This window comes from Saccopteryx leptura, chromosome 5, assembly GCF_036850995.1.
Source record: "Saccopteryx leptura isolate mSacLep1 chromosome 5, mSacLep1_pri_phased_curated, whole genome shotgun sequence".
NCBI classification, from domain to species: domain Eukaryota; kingdom Metazoa; phylum Chordata; class Mammalia; order Chiroptera; family Emballonuridae; genus Saccopteryx; species Saccopteryx leptura.
This window is the reverse complement of record NC_089507.1, coordinates 108,101,498-108,120,495: the sequence shown is the minus strand read 5'-3', so window position 1 is coordinate 108,120,495 and position 18,998 is coordinate 108,101,498. Positions and strand designations below refer to the sequence as shown.

The 18,998-nt window shown below is 38.9% G+C and overlaps 1 protein-coding gene across 12 annotated transcripts in view; it reads right to left on the bottom strand.

Annotated features, from left to right (window-relative positions):
- CACNB2 (calcium voltage-gated channel auxiliary subunit beta 2) overlaps positions 1-18,998 on the bottom strand; it is a 417,779-nt gene that overhangs the window by 174,614 nt on the left and 224,167 nt on the right. The window contains exon 1 of one of the 12 annotated variants that reach the window (XM_066387408.1): positions 1,296-1,455. The exons of the other annotated variants lie outside the window; for them this stretch is intronic. The gene's annotated coding sequence lies outside the window, so the exon portion shown is untranslated. Of the gene's footprint in view, positions 1-1,295; positions 1,456-18,998 lie in introns of those variants that run through there. 12 annotated transcript variants of the gene reach the window in all.

Here is an 18,998-nt window from a genome sequence, read left to right as displayed (position 1 = left end):
AAAAGTGACTGACAGCAAGAACTTCTCTCTATTAAGCTAACAAACACTTTGGATCAGAAAGTCAGCTCCCAGAGAGCAAGGCCTGCTCACCGCCATGTTCTCCACGGAGCTGCAGCCAGTGGGGCTGCTCCAGACACAGACACGTATCGCATTCGTGCCGGGGAGCTGGGAGGAAAAGCGAAGGAGAGGCATCTTTCCCTAGTTTTCCTGAGGCTCACTGACATACAGCACTCTGTAGGTTTAAGGTGTGCAGAACAGTGATTCATCTTACATATACACTCGGCCCCCTGTATTCGTGGGTTCTGCATACGTGGATTCAACCAAACACAGATTAAAAACATTTGAAAAATTGAGTGATGAGCACACAATGCAATAAACAAATGGTGTATTGTAACATTGTACACTTGAAACTTACATACCCTTAATAACCCATGTCACCACAATAAATTTAATAAAAGTACTTGACAAAAAAGTTATGCTGCTGCTGACATGTACTAAGTTTATAGTTTGGCCTAGGATAGTTACACCTGTAATAAACATGAACAAACTTTTTTTCTTGTCATTATTCTTTACACAATACAGTGTAACAACTATTTAAATAGCACCTACATTGTATTAGGTATTACAAGTAATTTAGAGACGATTTAAAACATAAAGAGGATGTATGCAGGTTAATGTCAACACTACACCATTTTACATAAGGGACTTGAGCATTCTCGAATTTTGGTATACATGAGGGCCAGAATTACTACCACAGTAAGTTTAGTTACCATCCGTTATCTCACAGAAATATAAAGAAAAAGAAAAAAAACATTTTTTTTCTTGTGATGAGAACTCTTAGGGTTTACTCTCTTAACAACTTTCTAATATATCATACAGCACTGTTACAGTCATGATGTTGTACATTACCTCAAGAAGAGGTATTTTTTGTCTTGTTTTTTTAAGTTGAGGTTCACAGTCCCAATCAGCCCCGACCTGTGAAAAGGTCGACTCAGGAAGCCTCTTCCTAACCAGTCACTGTGGAATCTAATATTATAGTTATGCATCATTAATTGTTCTAAAGCACGTGCCTCAAAAAGATTTTGTCTAAACTAAAGCAATCAAATCTAGAGAAAGAAATTCTGTATGAGTTATATAATTATAAAAATCAGAGAACTTCAGGTTGTGTCAGTGTTTTAGAAAACAAATAATTTCAGTACTGACATACCCAATTAACACTCATTCAGAATTAAACTATTGCCATATCACCAAATATGCTATTGTTAGTTGAATATAATTCAAACGTGAAAACTTACACATTTCAGGATTTGTATTCAGACAGAGGGAGAAATTCAGTACAACGATTGGCTGAGTTTTCTTTGTTGCTGGTCCCTGTGGTTTCTGCCTCCAGGTGTCCTGGATTCTGCTCCCTGTACCCCCACACAAACTGTTGGCTAGACTGCTTCTCCAAGATAATACCTTCTACAAACAACTGATGCATCATGTTCTCAGATTCTAATTTATATAAGGACAAGGACCTTTTGAGCTTTTGAAGGAACCAGAAGAAAAAGGTCAAGGGCCCTGTGTATTTCATAATAATCATTGTCAGTCAATTTCCAAATCTGGGTAGACATTTAAATATAACATCTGAGTAAAGAGTAAAGGTTAATTAATATTTGAGTTGGCAAGTATAATTTTCAGAAAACTCAAATAAAATAGCTTTCTACACAGGGTCATTTACAGTACAGTCTTAAATTTATATGAGGCTTGTGTAGAACACATTACACTTTTGATGGTATAAAAACACGTTCAGATTTGGGGTGATTCTAGAGTCTATGTAAACACAATAAATTAAAATAAAAAAAACCCACCTTCAGAGTTCTAATCACACATTCTGTACCAAGGACCAGCCAGCTACAGCTCTGGGACCAACGTCAACTTGCTGTCTCTCTTTGCCAGTTGCATGAACCCAGAATGGTGGTCACATTTTTCAGCAGTTGAAAACCATCAACAGAAGAATAATATCTCATGACTTGATAATTATAGTACATAAAATCCATATTTCAGTGTTCCTATGTTAAGTGTTATTGGAGCTTAGCCATATTTAGTCATGTTATACATTGTGACTATGGCTGTTTTTGCAACACAACAGCAGAACTGAGCGATTGTGACTGAAGATACGGGGGGGGGGGGGGGAATCCTCAAAACTGAAAATATTTGCCATCTGGCCCTTACAGAAAAAAGTTGGTCGACTGGTGTATTATATGATATGCCAGGCTTCAAACTGCATAGCTTCTGTAATACTGATATCTAATTAGTCAAATTAGTTCTTACTACGATCCCCCCCCCTTTTTTTTTTTAGTGAGAGGAGAGGAGGCAGAGACAGACTCCCACATGTACCCTGACTGGGATCTACCCAGCCAACCCACTAGGGGGTGATGCTCTGCCCATCTGGGGCATTGCTCCATTGCAACCAGAGCCATTTTAGCACCTGAGGTGGAGGCCATGGAGCCATCCTCAGCAGCCAGGGCCAACTCACTCTAATTGACTTGCTCTAATTGATCCCTGGCTGCTGGAGGGGAGAAAAAGAGAGAAAGAGAAGTGAGAGGGGTAGGAGTGGAGAAGCAGATGGGCACTTCTGTGTACCCTGACCAGTAATCAAACCCAGGACATCCACACACCAGGCCAATGCTCTACCACTGAGCCAATGGGCCAAAGCCTACAATTCCCTTTTTTACAAGAGTGATTAAAAGGTTTATTTATGGAGGTCATATATGAGGCACAAGATAGTTCCTGCCAATCTTATTACTCCCTCATCAAAATTATTTATTTTTAAATCCAGTATCTTAGTACAGTTGACTTTTAATCCTCTGACTACCTCAACTGATGAGAAAATAGAAAATAATTTTCTTCTCCAAATCTACATCTAAGACTCTTAGAGGCACTTTCATGGTGGTTTTCAGCATGTCAACAAGTCAGGAAAATTAAGCCATCCTTCAAACGTAGGCATATACAACACCATTTGTACAGGCACTCACCATCTGGCCTTCACATCTACTGATAATCACGCCCAGGCCTAGGAGCATCAAGGTCATCACTCAGAGCATGGGCCCCTGTACTTCTCCAATAAGGGTCAAGGGAACTGGATTTTCACTTACTTGTTAGTTTGTGACAGATATTGCCTTCCATTTCCCAGTTTCAAGGAACTAGGATATTTAGAGAAAAAAAAGGGGGGGGGGAAGGCTTCTTCAATTAAAAGCAGCTTTTTCTATTTTAAATTGTCTGACATTTTCCCCATGCATAGCCCTGAAAACTCAATCCAAAGAGTAAATACTACCTCTCAGAGGATTGAGAAAACGATTCATTTAACAATGAACTTCACCCCCATTAGCACGGTGAGATCATCTGTGTCTTAATAAGGATGCATGTGCCTTTCTCCTTATAGCCTTGTTACAGAGAGGGAGAGCGGGACCACAGGGCACAGGATACATCACTACACTCAGCTCCTAATCACTTTCACTCTCTAATACCTCAGAAAGTATAACTGTTCTTCAGGCTGCATCCTAGACACAGCCGTTTGCTTTTAATTACGGGACTGTTTCTTTAGGGGGCTGTGTGACAAATACCAAAGCTGACACTTCTAATTTGGATGACCTTGGACAAGTTATCTGAAAAATGGGCAGGAGATAGCAGGGCACATAAAGTAGTTGTAAGGCTTAAGAATACTTGTTGTAAAGGTCAGTGCTTATGCAGTAATACTTAGGAAATGCCATTTGGTGCTGCTTTGTTATTTTGTTGTTGGACATAAAAGGCTAAATGACCTCGTGAGAAAAGTAGCTAGAGCAACAAAGAGCTTGGATTGTGTAGTCAAACTGGCCTGTGCTTAAATTCTGGTTCTACCTCTTATTACCTATGTGATCTTGGGCACATTTTTATAACTCTCTAAATCTTATTTCCATCATCTGTAAATCGTGGGTCAAAATAAAATTGTTTTGATTGATGACTACAAGTAAATCACTTAATATAGTGTCTCACATAAATATTCCATAAATAACAGCTGCTATGATCTTCATCAGCCTTACATAGCAGGTGTAAGGAAGCCTTCCTTAAGGAAGGCTGTCCAGCTTAGTTTAGAGGAACAGAAATAAGAATCAAGATATAATAGTGGAATCAGATATTCTCAGCCTGAATTCAGGGCAGGAGGAAACACAGTGCCTGGCTCACAGGAAGGGTTCAATAAATGCCTGCTAAATGAATGGATGAGTGAATGGATGAGTGAATGAATGAATAAGGGCTAGCCTTTACCTCCATCACAGATCCTGAGAACCTTTGCAAGGAAAGTTTGTTACGGTCTCCCCGCAGTGCATGCTGTAGGTAAATGTAATCCCCCCTTTGCCAATGATTTTGCATTTCAGATCAAAGTGTTTTTTGTTTTTTTGTGTTTTTTTTCCAAATCCCTGGATGTGGGGTGCTTTCTGCATCACAAACAGTGAAAATCTCCAGAGAGTGCATGCATCAGGGCACAAAAAACAGGCTATTGAGCAAATTGGCCTTGTTATGAGAACATTCAGCAGCTTCCAAGCAAGAGATGGCAGCGGGAGAGGGTGATGGGAGCCTCACTGGTGAGTCCCTTCACCCGGGAATTCTAATATTAAAGTGTGTCCGCTAGGGAACACTGAGGGACTCTTTTTTTCTTTGTATTTTTCTGAAGTGAGAAGCGGGGAGGCAGAGAGATAGACTCCCGCATGCGCCTGACCAAAATCCACCCGGCAAGCCCACAAGGGGGCAATGCTCTGCCCATCTGGGACGTTATTACGTTGCAACCAGAGCCATTTTAGTGCCTAAGGTGAAGGCCATGGAGCCATCCTCAGCACCCGGGCCAACTTTGCTCCAATAGAGCCTTGGCTGCAGGAGAGGAAGAGAGAGACAGAGAGAAAAGAGAGGGGGAAGGATGGAGAAGCAGATAGGCGCTTCTCCTGTGTGTCCTGGCTGGGAATTAAACCCGGGACTTCCACACACTGGGCCAACGCTCTACCACTGGGCCAGTTGGCCAGGGCATTGCTGAGGGACTTTTGAGTTGCACAAAATCAAATCAGAGTTGGCATAATTTTTCTTTTAAAAAACTCCTTGTTGGTTCATTACGGCATAGGGTGGGCAAAGGTAAAAGTTTTCATTTTCTAAGAATTGCCTTCCCTACCCCCAGAGTGGTATGCAGTCAAGAAAAAGGCAACAGCCCTGCAGTGTTAGCTAGGCCTTCTAGCCACACAGGATCCTGAAAGCGGTGTAATCATGATCACAGCAGCTGGCCCAGAACATCGCCACGTACAAGGTTACAGTTCCAGGTGACTTACGCACAGATTCACTGCCTTCATCCTCACAACAATCCCACAGGTAGGTATTATCATGGACTCTACTTCACAGGTGAAGTTAGTGTGCCTGTAACGTCACAGAGCTAGTAAGTGATAGAGCCAGACTCAGCCCATGCGGCTCCAGAGTCTACACCAACCACCCACCCTGCGGTACTACCCTATTGCAAGGTGCACCAACCACCCACCCTGCGGTACTACCCTATTGCAAGGTGCACCAAACAGTACAATTCAGAGAGGTGAGGGACCACGGATCCTCAGCAGCATGGAGGTGGCACAGGACGAGAAGTCAGTTATATCCTGGAAAATACTGAAACTTTCTGAACCTTTGTTTTATTATCTTTAAAATGGGAATAATAATATCAATACTAAGGAGTACGCCATCACTTTGCTCCCAGCATCTTCGGTAATAACAGTCACTAAAGTTATCAGAAAATTTTGTCCTCTCCTAACTTCATGCAAAGGAGTAAGAAGTAATGCTCCACGCAACTCTAAACACTTGAATCTCAATATAAAAAATGGACAAAAGCCATAAACCAAACATTCACCAAGGACAAACAGCACTAATAATTGACACTGATACAGCACCTACTAGTCTAAATGTCTGAATACATTAACCCATTTGGTCTCCACAATGATTTTACAAACTGACAAGGTGAAGAAACTGAGGTACAGAGAGTTAACTTACCCAATGACTCATAAGTAAGAAACAAATATGGCTAAAAAAGGTGGAAAATATTTAATCTAAAGAGTAATCAGAAATATGCAAATATTTAAAAATGAGATGTTTTTATTAAAATTTTTAAATTTATTTTAATTATTATTTATTTTATTACTTATTCAGATATAATTGACATGTAACATTGTGTTTGTTTCAGTGTACAGCATAACGATTTAATACACGTATGTATTATGAAATGATCACCACAATAAGTCTAATTAACTTATCCATCACCACACAGAGTTGCATTTTTTTTTTTTTAAGAGAGAGAGAAAAAGAGAATGGAGGCAGACAGGAAGGTAGAGAGATGAGAAGAATAACTCGTAGTTGTGGCACTTGAGTTGGTCATTGATTGCTTCTCATTTGTGCCTTGACTGGGGGGGCTCCAGCCGGGCCAGTGACCCCTTGCTCAAGCTAGCGACCTTGGGCTTCAAGCCAGCAAGTTCTGGACTCAAGCCATCAACCCTACTCTCAAACCAGATAAGCCCACACTGAAGCCAGTGGCCTCGGGGTTTTGAACCTGGATCATCACTGGTCCAGGTTGATGCTCTATCCACTGTGCCACCACCTGGTCAGGCATAGTTACATTTTTTGTGTGTGTGATGAGAACTAAAATCTATTCTCTTAGCAACTTTCAAATATACAATACAGTATTGTTAACTATAGTCTCCATGCTGTATATTATCTTTAGGACTTATTTATTTTATAATTGAAAGTTTGTACCTTTTTGACCACTTTTACTCATTTCTCTTACCTCCCCACCCCTTGCCTCTGGTAACTATCAATTTGTTCTCTTTGAGGGTTTGTTGCTTTTGTTTAGATTCTACGTATAAGTGATATTATATAGTATGATATAGTTATTTGTCTTTCTCTATCTGACTTACTTAAGTTAGCATAATGCCCTCAAAGTCCACCCATGTTGTCACAAATGGCAGGATTTCCTTATTTTTTTATGGCTGAATATTTCATTGTATTAAATTAACCATTTAATACATGAGTCAATATTAGAGTGAAGTGAACTCAAACACTGTTGGTGGCTATCTGAATGAGTATAACATTTCTAATAAGCAATAATGGGGTGGTCACTTTGTAAGGTATATAAGTGTTTAATCACTGTGTTATATATCTGAAACTAATACTGAATGCCAACTGCAATTGAAAAACAAAAGAAAATTTCAAATAAATAGAAAAGCAATTTGAAAAGACATACCACTCTTTTAAAAGTATATATTCAGGAATTCTCTTTTTTGAAATTTATGTGAAGGAAATAAAGATTTAGAAAAATATTTATGTATGAGAATGTTCACCATGGGACAGTGTGTGTATGTGTAATACAATCTAAGTACCAAACAACAGGAAAGTGGTTAAATTAGAGAAAGCACTTTGAAAATTCTATTCTTTAAGCATGAATTACGTTTTAGTGTCAAAAGAATTACAAGAATATTAAATAAGTATGGGCTTTTGTTTTTAACTAGGAGACTGCTCCCACCGTCACTGAGATTAGCTTCCTGATGAAATACTATTAATAAAGATGAAAATTTGTGACTAATAGCTTGAGATCACCCTGGGTTCATTCTTTCTAAAACAGAGTTTTCTGAAAATGAAATTCTGTTCTCTAAAGAAGGCCAGCCAGACACATCCCTCCACATCTTGCTGCGGGGAGGGCGGAACTTCACTATGCTGTGGCCCTAATTATGAGTTAGAGAGAGGCAGAGTTTAAAGACATTCTACAGCTGTTTGGGGGAACTAACTCCCCAAACTCTAGGGGATGGAGGAAAAGGGGAATTTAAATGTAAAAAGAAACCAGCTAGACTGTTAGATCTCCAATCTAATGACTCTTTTCACAGTCAAAAGAGGTTGGTTCTTTACTTCTTGCTTAATCCTAAAAATATAATATGTGACAAAAATCAAACCATGGGACCTCATAGCCTCTTTTCTTTAAGACAGGCAACTATCACTTCAGACTCTGCAAAGCCAATTAGATTTTACAAGAAAGATAGACCCAATCATTCAAGCCTGCTAAGTTTAGTGGGCCTGTCTTACTTTAACAGGCCCAACTTAATGCAATGTGAGTTAACAACAATATGAGTTAGACTGATCATTTCCTGAGAGTTATTATGTGAGCAAACACTTGACCTACATCTCATAGCAGTGAGGCAGGTACTATTTCTTTTTTTTTTTTTTTTTTTTTGTATTTTTCTGAAGCTGGAAACGGGGAGAGACAGTCAGACAGACTCCTGCATTGCTCCGACCGGGATCCACCCGGAACGCTCACCAAGGGCGAAGCTCTGCCCACCAGGGGGCGATGCTCTGCCCCTCCGGGGGCGTCGCTCTGCCACGACCAGAGCCACTCCAGCACCTGGGGCAGAGGCCAAGGAGCCATCCCCAGCGCCCAGGCCAACTTTGCTCCAATGGAGCCTTGGCTGCGGGAGGGGAAGAGAGAGACAGAGAGGAAGGAGAGGGGGAGGGGCGGAGAAGCAGATGGACGCCTCTCCTGTGTGCCCTGGCTGGGAATCGAACCCGGGACCTCCGCACGCCAGGCTGACGCTCTACCACTGAGCCAACCGGCCAGGGCCAGGCAGGTACTATTTCATTAGCATCTCCATCTCACAGACTGGGAACTGAGCCTCAGATGAGTTAAAAGGCCCAAAGAAACTAAAAACTAACAGTGGCAAAACTGAGTTTCAACCATTTTGCCTAACCTCAAACTTTCTGCACTTAACCTCCCTTTGAATCTCAATAACTATCTTTTCTGAAATAAAAGAATTATGGATTCTAAGGAGCTGGAATATCCATCTCATCTAACCATCTAGTCTGTGTAGGACTGCCTTTTAGATGAGCTTTGTTAAATGGTAATCAGCATATGAATCGCTTGGGAATCTTGCTAAGGTGTGGATTCTGTTTCAGTAGGTGAGGGATGGCCTGAGATTCTGTATTTCTAACAAGCTCCAAGGTAATACTGGAAGTGCTGGTCCATGGAGCACACTTTGAGTAAACGGAAATCTAGTAGAAACACAAAAATAAAATTCTAATATGGATACATTAAAAATATCAAAGTTTAGACTACTGTAACCTATGTACCATGGCAAAGTATAGGGCATTTCAAATACTCAATATATAAAAAATGAATTAGTGACACAAAATAAATAACTGACTTACTGGGAGAAATACAAAAAATGGAATCAGGAACTAAAAGAAATGGAAAATTGCCCTGGTTGGGTTGCTCTGTCGGTTAGAGCATCATCTAGATATGCCATGGTTGCAGGTTTCATTCCTGCACATACAAGAATTGACCAATAAGTGCATAAATAAGTGGAACAACAAACAAATCTTCCCCCCCTCCCCTTCTGCTCTCTCTAAAATCAATAAATTAAAAAAATATTAATGGAAAAGTATTTCTTAAGTACATATAAATATTCTTTATGACTTCAGTAAAATTAACCAGTTTTGGTAAATTATAAAACCTAAAAGAATTACCAATGTCAATTTTTTTAAACAGTTATGTAGACTTCTTCTTAAAGAACAAACACACTAGAATTTTAAGTACTCAATGAATAAATCTAGTTTTCAGGTTTTTAAAAACATTTTATTACTTAACACAAAAAGAGTTCCAAATTTGTCTCAATAACCAGAATGACCTAAATTAATGAATTTACAGTGACTTTGAATTAATAGAACACTTCACATGAACATCACATCCTTTAAGTTCCTGTTGTCACACTTAGGTAGCACTTTAAAAAAGTATATAAGGATTCATGCTGTAAATGTTTAACATGACTGTATACATTAAGTGTTTTTGTTCATTATAAAGCATATGGTATCTTAAATTATGTAAAAAATAATACATATTATTCATGAAAAACTGGCTTCTGTGCATAATCATGTAAAACAGGTGTGTATTTTAAACACATGAGGGTTAATTAATAAATGTTTATATTCCTAAAACACTCTTTGGGGTGAATTCTAGGAAATAATTTCTGCATTTATTTATACATTTATTTAAAAAAAATAACAAAAAGTTGGAACTCATTTTCAGGAATGCTTTCTTTAAATTGTTAACATCACTCTTTCAAATACTCTTTTCTGTTTGACAATGTATGCTTGAATGCTACTCTTAAACAGTTGGATAATTCTGCATGAGCCACTCACAGTGTAACAACAGAGAGTAAAGCTTAGACATCAGATTTATTTTCACATTGTTTATTTAAGAGAAGTTTTATGTATTACCAATTTGAAAGGTACAACAAAAATCTTCACCTCTCGTTCTGGAATTGGCTATTTCATCTTATCCCAAAGTTGGAATAAAGAAATCAAATGAAAAACTATGATTTCAACTTGCTATGTTTAAAGTAACGAGCTCAGTTACTTTCCGGGAAATTTCTGTCTTCCTGGCTATATATGACAATAAGTGAAATCATCTCCTCTATTAAGCCCCCCCCCCCACGTACCTAAAAGAAAATTCAGTTTTAGTGCAATATGACCAGAAAACCAAAATTCCTTCTTTAAAATAAAGTTATTTATTAATAGTTAAATTGTGTTATTGCTAACCTAACAAAGAGCTTATAAATTTCTCTAAAATTAGATCAAATTATCTCCATTCATCAAGACATTAAGCAGTGGTTCTCAAAGTGTGCACCATGGCGCATTGGTGCGCCCTTGAATATTTCCAGGTGCGCCCTATGGTATTCCAGAGAAATATGTGCCTGTTGGGGACCAAAAAACCAACAGGGTTTTTGGAGTTTAGATTTTTGGGGGACAGAGGTATGGGGAATTGGCTGTAAACTGACAGTCTGCCAACCCCCCACCTCACTTGCCTGATTAGGTTGCAAAAGGCTGTTAAGCTGTGGTGCTGGATTGTTTACACTACCCCCCATGTTCCCTGGAAAGATTAGAGGCAAGTTTCTTCTATCCTTTGTTTGGTGTAAAGTTAAGATGATATGTATGGTGGAGGTTTTGGATTGATGATTAAACATAAGGAATTGTCTCTTGAAGCCTTTTGGATTTCTATAAAAGAAGAATATGTGGCAATAGCTAAAAAAGCTTTGAACATTTTACTACAATTTTTAACATCCTATTTATGCAAATTAGGATTTTCTACCCTCAACATAATTAAAAGTAAAAAGAGAGGAATTCTTCAATGTATTGATGAGGAAATGAGAGTTTGTCTTTCAAACATATGCCCAAACATTGAAGAAATTGCTAGGACATATCAGGCTTATGTTTCTCATAAACACAAGAATGAAAAAACTTAACACATTCACGCTAGGACTTGCCAAATTTACTAAATCTTTCTAAGAATGTATCTATATATATAAAAAGATAACTTTCTGTCATTTTTTAATTTTTTAATCCCTCTTTTTTTATGAATTCTAAAAAGTATAACAAAAAATGTAAGATAAAAATGTTTTTTGATGTCAAAATAAATTTAATTTTGTCGTAATTATTTCATTTATCATAAAAGCACGCTTGGACTTTATATTTTTTCTTTAATATTTGACTTAATTATTAGAACATATTTCTCAGAAATTTGTATATAGTGCACCTACAATTATTTGTAGGATTTTAAATGTGCCCTGACTTTAAAAAGTTTGAGAGGCCCTGGCCAGTTGGCTCAGTGGTAGAGCGTCGGCCTGACGTGTGGAAGTCCTGGGTTCGATTCCCGGCCAGGGCACACAGGAGAAGCACCCATCTGCTTCTCCACCCCTCCCCCTCTCCTTCCTCTCTGTCTCTCTCTTCCCCTCCCGCAGCCAAGGCTCCATTGGAGCAAAGTTGGCCTGGGCGCTGGGGATGGCTCCATGGCCTCTGCCTCAGGTGCTGGAGTGGCTCTGGTAGCAACAGAGCAATGCCCCGGATGGGCAGAGCATTACCCCCTGGTGGGCATGCCGGGTGGATCCCAGTCGGGCGCATGCGGGAGTCTGACTGCCTCCCGGTTTCCAGCTTCAAAAAAATACACACACAAAAAAAGTTTGCATTAAGGTATCAGAAATGTAATTATTAAATTTGAGTTGAATGACAATATTTCAGCAAAATATATGGTTTAAAATACCTTTGTACAATTTAAAAAATGTGTCTATAACTCAAAGTTTAGTTTTATCTTTTGTTTGCATATAAGAAATACTTACTGTATTCCCCCATGTATAAGATGCTCCCATGTGTAAGATGCACCTTAATTTTGGGGCCCGAAATTTGAAACAAAATATATAACATAAAGTTATTGAACTCAAGTTTTATTCATCATAAAATTCATACAACTCCTTATCACTGTCAAAACTCCCATCCATTAGTTTGCCTCATTTGTGTCTGATGACGAATCACTGTCTTCAACAATGAGCGCAAAAAGAAGCGCAAAAAAGCGGTAAATGCAAGTAAAAAAAAAAATCTACAACCACTGTAGAAGATGCACCCAGTTTTTAGACCCCAAAATTTTCAGAAAAAAGTGCATCTTATACATGGGGAAATATGGTACTGATCATTTTGTACAATTTATGGATTAATGTTATTTTTACATATTTTATGGATTAAGAGCAATGTAATATCATAATTTTATATATATACTCTTAATTACTTTTTAAAATGCTTAAGAAAAGTTTCCTAGAGTAAGATTTTACTAAATTTATTATTTACAAATGATCTAAGAAAGCTTTATAACATAGACTTCTCAATTCAATTAGCTTAATTAAGTTTAACAGACACAATTTCATGGTGAAGTCAAGATCTTAAAAGAATCTAAATTGTCTCTAGCTACACTTATAAGAGCTTTTAAAAATACCTTTTAAAAGAAAATTGTAAAATATTAATAAGTATTTCTAATTCAAATTCAAGAACAAAAACAATCTCAAATATAACAAATAATAAAATTACAAAATGTTTGTTAATTTCAAACTCTGTTCAAAAGTATCTCAGCATTTGTGGTAGTCTCTCAGAAACAAGCTATTTGTTTTATATTTCTGTGAGTGACGTCAAGCCCTTGAGAAGGAAGTTTAAAAACAAACTTTAAAATGATTAGAAAAACTGATGAAAAATGCTAACCATCAATGAACTTAAAAAAGTTTCTAACCACTTCTGCAACACTCACTGCCATCATGATGCATACTTCATACACACCTTCAACTAGGTCCTCAACATGGCCATAAAGAAGTCTTTCATAGAAAGCTAAAGTACGTTATCATAGTGCTATTGCTTCCACAGCTGGAATATAGTGCTTCTAGTTTACCAAGCCTGACAATCCCCTTAAAATAGGCACCCAGACACCAAAAGACAAAAAATTACTGTTTGCGGCATGACTCATCTCTCGTTTATTTAAATTAGTAGAAAATTTTCTAGGAATTTAAAGAAAATTTGAGAATTAGTTTGTGTAGAATTAAATGACTTAGTAACTTACTGGACCCCACAAACCAACAAACACACTGTTATCATTCTTTTATCAACACAATAGTTGCATTTATGGCCAGGGGCTGCCACTGTCATGGCCATGCAGGTTCACATTGAATTTGGGCAGACAGTCAAGAAACAGTGGAGCCAAAAAATGGTGGGCCATTCCTTTATTAAAGTCTCGCACTGGCCAACGAGCAAACACACAAGGAAGACAAACCGCTTCCCCCTCATTCAGAGTTCCCAAAGCCCTGACACATTCCCTGGTTCCACAAACCAGAGAATATTCTCCAGTTCATCCTGGAATCAAAGGCCCCATAAGCCTCAGTAGGGTTCCCAAAGCCCCTCAACTCTGGTTCCCCATCTGCACACCTTCTCTCTCTCTGCACAAACTGGCTTCTTCTTCAGCACTCTGCATTCTCTCTGTTCTCCTTGCTAAACTACCTGGGCCCACAAAGATCCCTTCTCCAGCAAACATTAGCAAAACAATGGCCCTTACCAAGCAGAAAGGTAATTTGCAATTTCACTGACCACATATTCCTGGTGCTGCCCAGCACTATTTTCTAACAATAAAAGTGAGCAAACTCAAAAAATACATATTTTACAAACTCATTTGCCCAACATTGTATATAATTTCATCTTTGTTGATAGATATTTGCTTCAAGTTGTAAATAATTTGTGTGGGAAGGTATATGACGAAATCCATGAATGGTTAATACTGGGTAATACTATATTAGTCCTTCAAAGAATAATGTTGTTCTTTTGATAATTTTCAGGTAGTATATAATTAAGAATTCCACATTGTTCTGTCTCAACATTATGATACAAAGAAAATATTTAAATAAAAATTTCATATTTCACATCTTTTTTAAAATAACAAAAACTTTGCCAAACATTACTGTAGCACAAAGACAGAATTTCTGCCAAGAAAGCCATGATGTCTTAATTAATTTGACCAAATATTGGAGAAGTTTAATTGGTTGTATAGATTGAAACATGGCTCAACTTTGGGTGGCATTTGGGAAGAAACACAAACAAACCAATTCACCTCATATTTGCAAATAAATGGCTATCAAATATGATAGTTGTTAAATATGGATGAAGAAAGATTGATAATTACAAAGATTACAAAGATGCCTTGAACAGTAGCTAGTCTTCTCATACTCTGATGAGAATCTTAAAACCAGAGAGGTTAAATAATTTACCCAAAGCCAATCAGCCAGATTGCCTGCTAGGAACAACCTAACCCTAGAGTATGACCTTAACTAAACTCTAGGACCGGAAATACAATACAGTGGATAGCAAAAGTGAAAAAGAGTGGGCTGGACTCTGGAAACTGTCTTAACTAGCAACTCCATCTGTCATTAACTCTGAGATCCAGAGCAAGTCACTTAACTCTTCAGACATTTCCTTTCATTCTTAAAGCAAGTGGGTTGGATTAGATGAATTTCTTTCTTCTTCTGTCTCTCACATTCCAAAATTTTGGGCACATGAATAATACAGCACTTGCCTAAACTGTTACCATAAGGAATCAGAGAAATTGCATAGGTATCTGGATTTTATGAGAATTCTTTCATTTCCTTTCAGTTTTACATGCTAACGAGAAAGAAAGCTAAAGAATAAGAAGGAGAAAGACATACTGCATGGGAAATTGTGTTTTTACAGAAAAAGGAAGATTTGGCAAGAGGAAGAAAGAGACGTAAAGCAAGGAGAGCGCAGCAGGTAGACACCCATGGTAGAAACATGCGCCGTAGGGAGCTGTGGAAAACAGGCCGGAGAAGAGAGGCGAGGCTGAGGATGTTGAAAAGAGACCAAAAGAATAAACTCCTTGGAGGTCACATTACTTAAAACAGCATGAACAAAAATAGTATTAACACATAAAAATAAAGTATTAACATTTTCATAGCAGTTTATGATGTAGAGTGTACTTTTTCCAAATTATTTGTTCTTATGTCAAATCTATTTGATTGTTTTTATTATCCTCACTATTTGACAAAGGAATTGATATTCAGAGATTTTAGGCGCTGTGGTCAAAGTGGCATAGATTCTAGGAGTACATAAGTCAAGGATGTGAATTCAGACCCTCTAACCCAAATTCTTGGTCTTCTGAACCATATCAGTGCTGCCTGTCCAGTCATGTCTTTTTTTTTTTTTTAAGGATGCTATTAAACACTACATGACTCATTAGCTAAGGAGATGGATGAAAATAGAAAGAACTAACCGTCAGAGTATATGGTGCACTGTTTGAAACTGTAAGATAGAAATGTCAGTAAATAACTGGCAAGACAAACAGTGAACAGCCCCCAGGTTCAGAGGACGATCTTCCATGAGGAACAGAGAAGATCCCAAGAAGAAATGTGAAACAACCTTAGGACGAAAGCTGGGTCTTTGAGTTCAGTAGTGTTTTACAACTGACAATCTATCAGAAATTTTGTTCTGGTTCACAAAAGAGTTAACCACCCTGATATATGAAGATTATAGACCTAATGGTCTTAGCCGAATTCACTTATGCTCGGGGTGATTGTCACTTATCAGCCTGTATTATCGATGGAAATACTATTGAGGTTGTCTCAGATATCCTTGGAACTTGTAAGCTTGTTGTAACAACCTTTGGCACTGTGCAGAGGGCATTTTAAAATCACGCACAATAGATAAAAAGCATTCAGACAAACTTACATAGTATTCAATGCATTGTACATGTGGAGTTTAGAAATCAAGCACCAGCTTATACCGTGTTGCACTGTTAGGTGTGGTGAAATAAAACTTTATTTATTGTGTGTTTCCATTTCTGGCCAGCTAGGTCACCTGTTCCAAGTGTAAAAAGGTTGAAAACCACTGGGTTACAAGGTAGTCAATTCAGACCAGCTTGGCTTTGATGGTTTGGAAGGCATTCACACATCCTTCTGATATTAGTTGGGAATTCAGAAGTTTACAGCAAAGGACGGTGGTAAAAGGTCATGGAGTTTGCTGTATGTACCTTGACCTGGTGTGCCCAGGGTTTCAAACCAGTGACCCTGGTGTTTCAGGTCGACACTATCCACTGTGCTATCACAGGCCAGATAGGCATGGAGTTTGAAATCAAACAACCTTGTTCTGTTACATGCCAGCCTTGTCCCTGATTGACACCCAACATTCGGTGTAGCCCTGTACTTGGGGGACGGTGAGCTCTGGAGTCTGCTTCCTTGAGTCGGGCCCTGTCACCATAATATCCTAGCTCTGTATCAATGCTGTCACTTTAAATTCTGCACCTCAGTTTCTTTACCTAACACCACTCTGCTGAATCCCAAAGCAAATTCATGTAAATGTGAAGATAATTATACTGATTGCAAAATGCTCAAATGTAAAACCTCTGGTTTACAATTTAACCTGATTCCAAGGAGGCACCTCCATAGCACCCAACACAGCTACTATGTGAAAGGTCTTGCACAGGAGAAAAGGGACATGTAAAGCATTTCTGCAACCGCCACGTATATGATAACAACAGCAAAAAAGGGATTTGGGTTTAAAAGAGTTGATCTCTGATACTGTGTAGACAGACACAAGACATACAGAACTAAGTTATTTTCAGGCTTTTTTCTTACACACAACTCACACCTCTGGGCACCAACCTGACTTGTTTCTGCTGCTTTTTATTCCTTGTCCAGCTTTGTCCATCATATCAATCAACTTAACCAAATAAGGGAAGTATTCTGAATTTAAAAAAACCAAAAAAACTTGACACACCAAAATAACAGTCATTTTATACAGGAAATGTAGATGCCCTTGTGCAGTCACAACGTAGCTCCAAATACGGAGAGGGAGCATGTAGGAAATATCTCATTAACTGCTGTCTTCCTAGATCCTAGAATACTACTTAGCAAAGATAGTTGTTCAGTAAACATGTGTTCATGAAATGGATGGATGTGTTTCCCTATGTCCATGCATTCCCTTTCTTCCCTTCATTCATTATTTCCTTCATTCTTTAAGTATCTGTCAGGCCCTGCTGTGATGCAGGTGATTTGCTAGATAGTGCAGTTCCTAGGAGGCAAACATGGCTCCTGCACTCAGTGAAGCTTACAGTGAAAACCAGTTGTTCCCCAAAACAGTGTTATAGAAATCTGTTGCAACATTTTTGGTTGTCTCAATAATTGAGGGTCATTACAGGCTCTTTGTGGGCAGTGGCCAGGGGCACAAATATCCTGCATTGTGCAAAACAGTGCTTTGTAATAATAAAATGAGTGTGCACCCCTCATGCCCTTTGACTATCCTGCTGAAAAATATGTTTATAAAAAGACTCAAATCTAGACTCTAACTTTATTTTGTGCGTGTGTGACAGAGACAGAGAGAGGGACAGATAGGGACAGACAGACAGGAAGGGAGAGAGATGAGAAGCATCAACTCTTCACTGTGTCACTTTAGCTATTCATTGCTTACTTTCTTATACATGCCCTGACTGGGGTGCTACAGCAGAGCGAGTGACCCCTTGCTCAAGCCAGCGACCTTGGGTTCAAGCCAGCAACCTTGGGCTTCAAGTCAGTGACCTTTGGGTTCAAGCCAGTGACCATGGGTCATGTCTATGATCCCACGTTCAAGCCAGAGACCCTGCACTCAAGCTGGTAAGCTTGCACTCAAACCAGATGAGCCCATGCTCAAACAGGTGACCTCAGGGTTTCAAACCTGGGTCCTCTACCTCCCAGTCTGATGCTCTATCCACTGCATCACTACCTGGTCAGGCTAGAGTCTAACTTTATTGTACATAAAAGCCCAGAGCATTTTTATATATTTATCAGATATACCAAATTTTCTAAAAATGAAAGTATATGTAAATCAATGGAAGACTGTACTTTGCTTGGAACATTCCAAGACTTGCTAACATTGTCTCTAATAACCACACACCACTGTTAATCTGCATTTACAACTGACCCATCCATGTTGCCTACATGTAGGGCAGGCATGTGACTACTACGTCATGTCTTCCAGTGTGCTCGTGTTGGCACAGTCACAGATTGAAATAAATACATGCTACTTAAGAATAAACAGATTGGGCCCTGGCCGGTTGGCTCAGTGGTACAGTGTCGGCCTGGCGTGCAGGAATCCCAGGTTTGATTCCCGGCCAGGGTACACAGGAGAAGCGCCCATCTGCTTCTCCACCCCTCCCCATCTCCTTCCTCTCTGTCTCTCTCTTCCCCTCCTGCAGCCAAGGCTCCATTGGAGCAAAGTTTGCCTGGACGCTGAGGATGGCTCTGTGGCCTCTGCCTCAGGTGCTAGAATGGCTCTGATTGTGGCAGAGCAGCGCCCCAGAGGGGCAGAGCATCGCCCCCTGGTGGGCATGCCAGGTGGATCCCGGTCGGGCACATGTGGGAGTCTGTCTGACTGCTTCCCCATTTCCAACTTCGGAAAAATACCAAAAAAAAAAAAAAAAAAAAAAAAAAAAAAAGAATAAACAGATAAATTAATTACTTATTGAGGTTTTATAAATTTTGTGTCAGGTTTGTTGTTCACATTAAATATTAATTTTATTGCATGATCATAAAGGGGTCATGCTGAAGTACTTGTAAAAAAAAACCTGAGTCTGTTAGAAA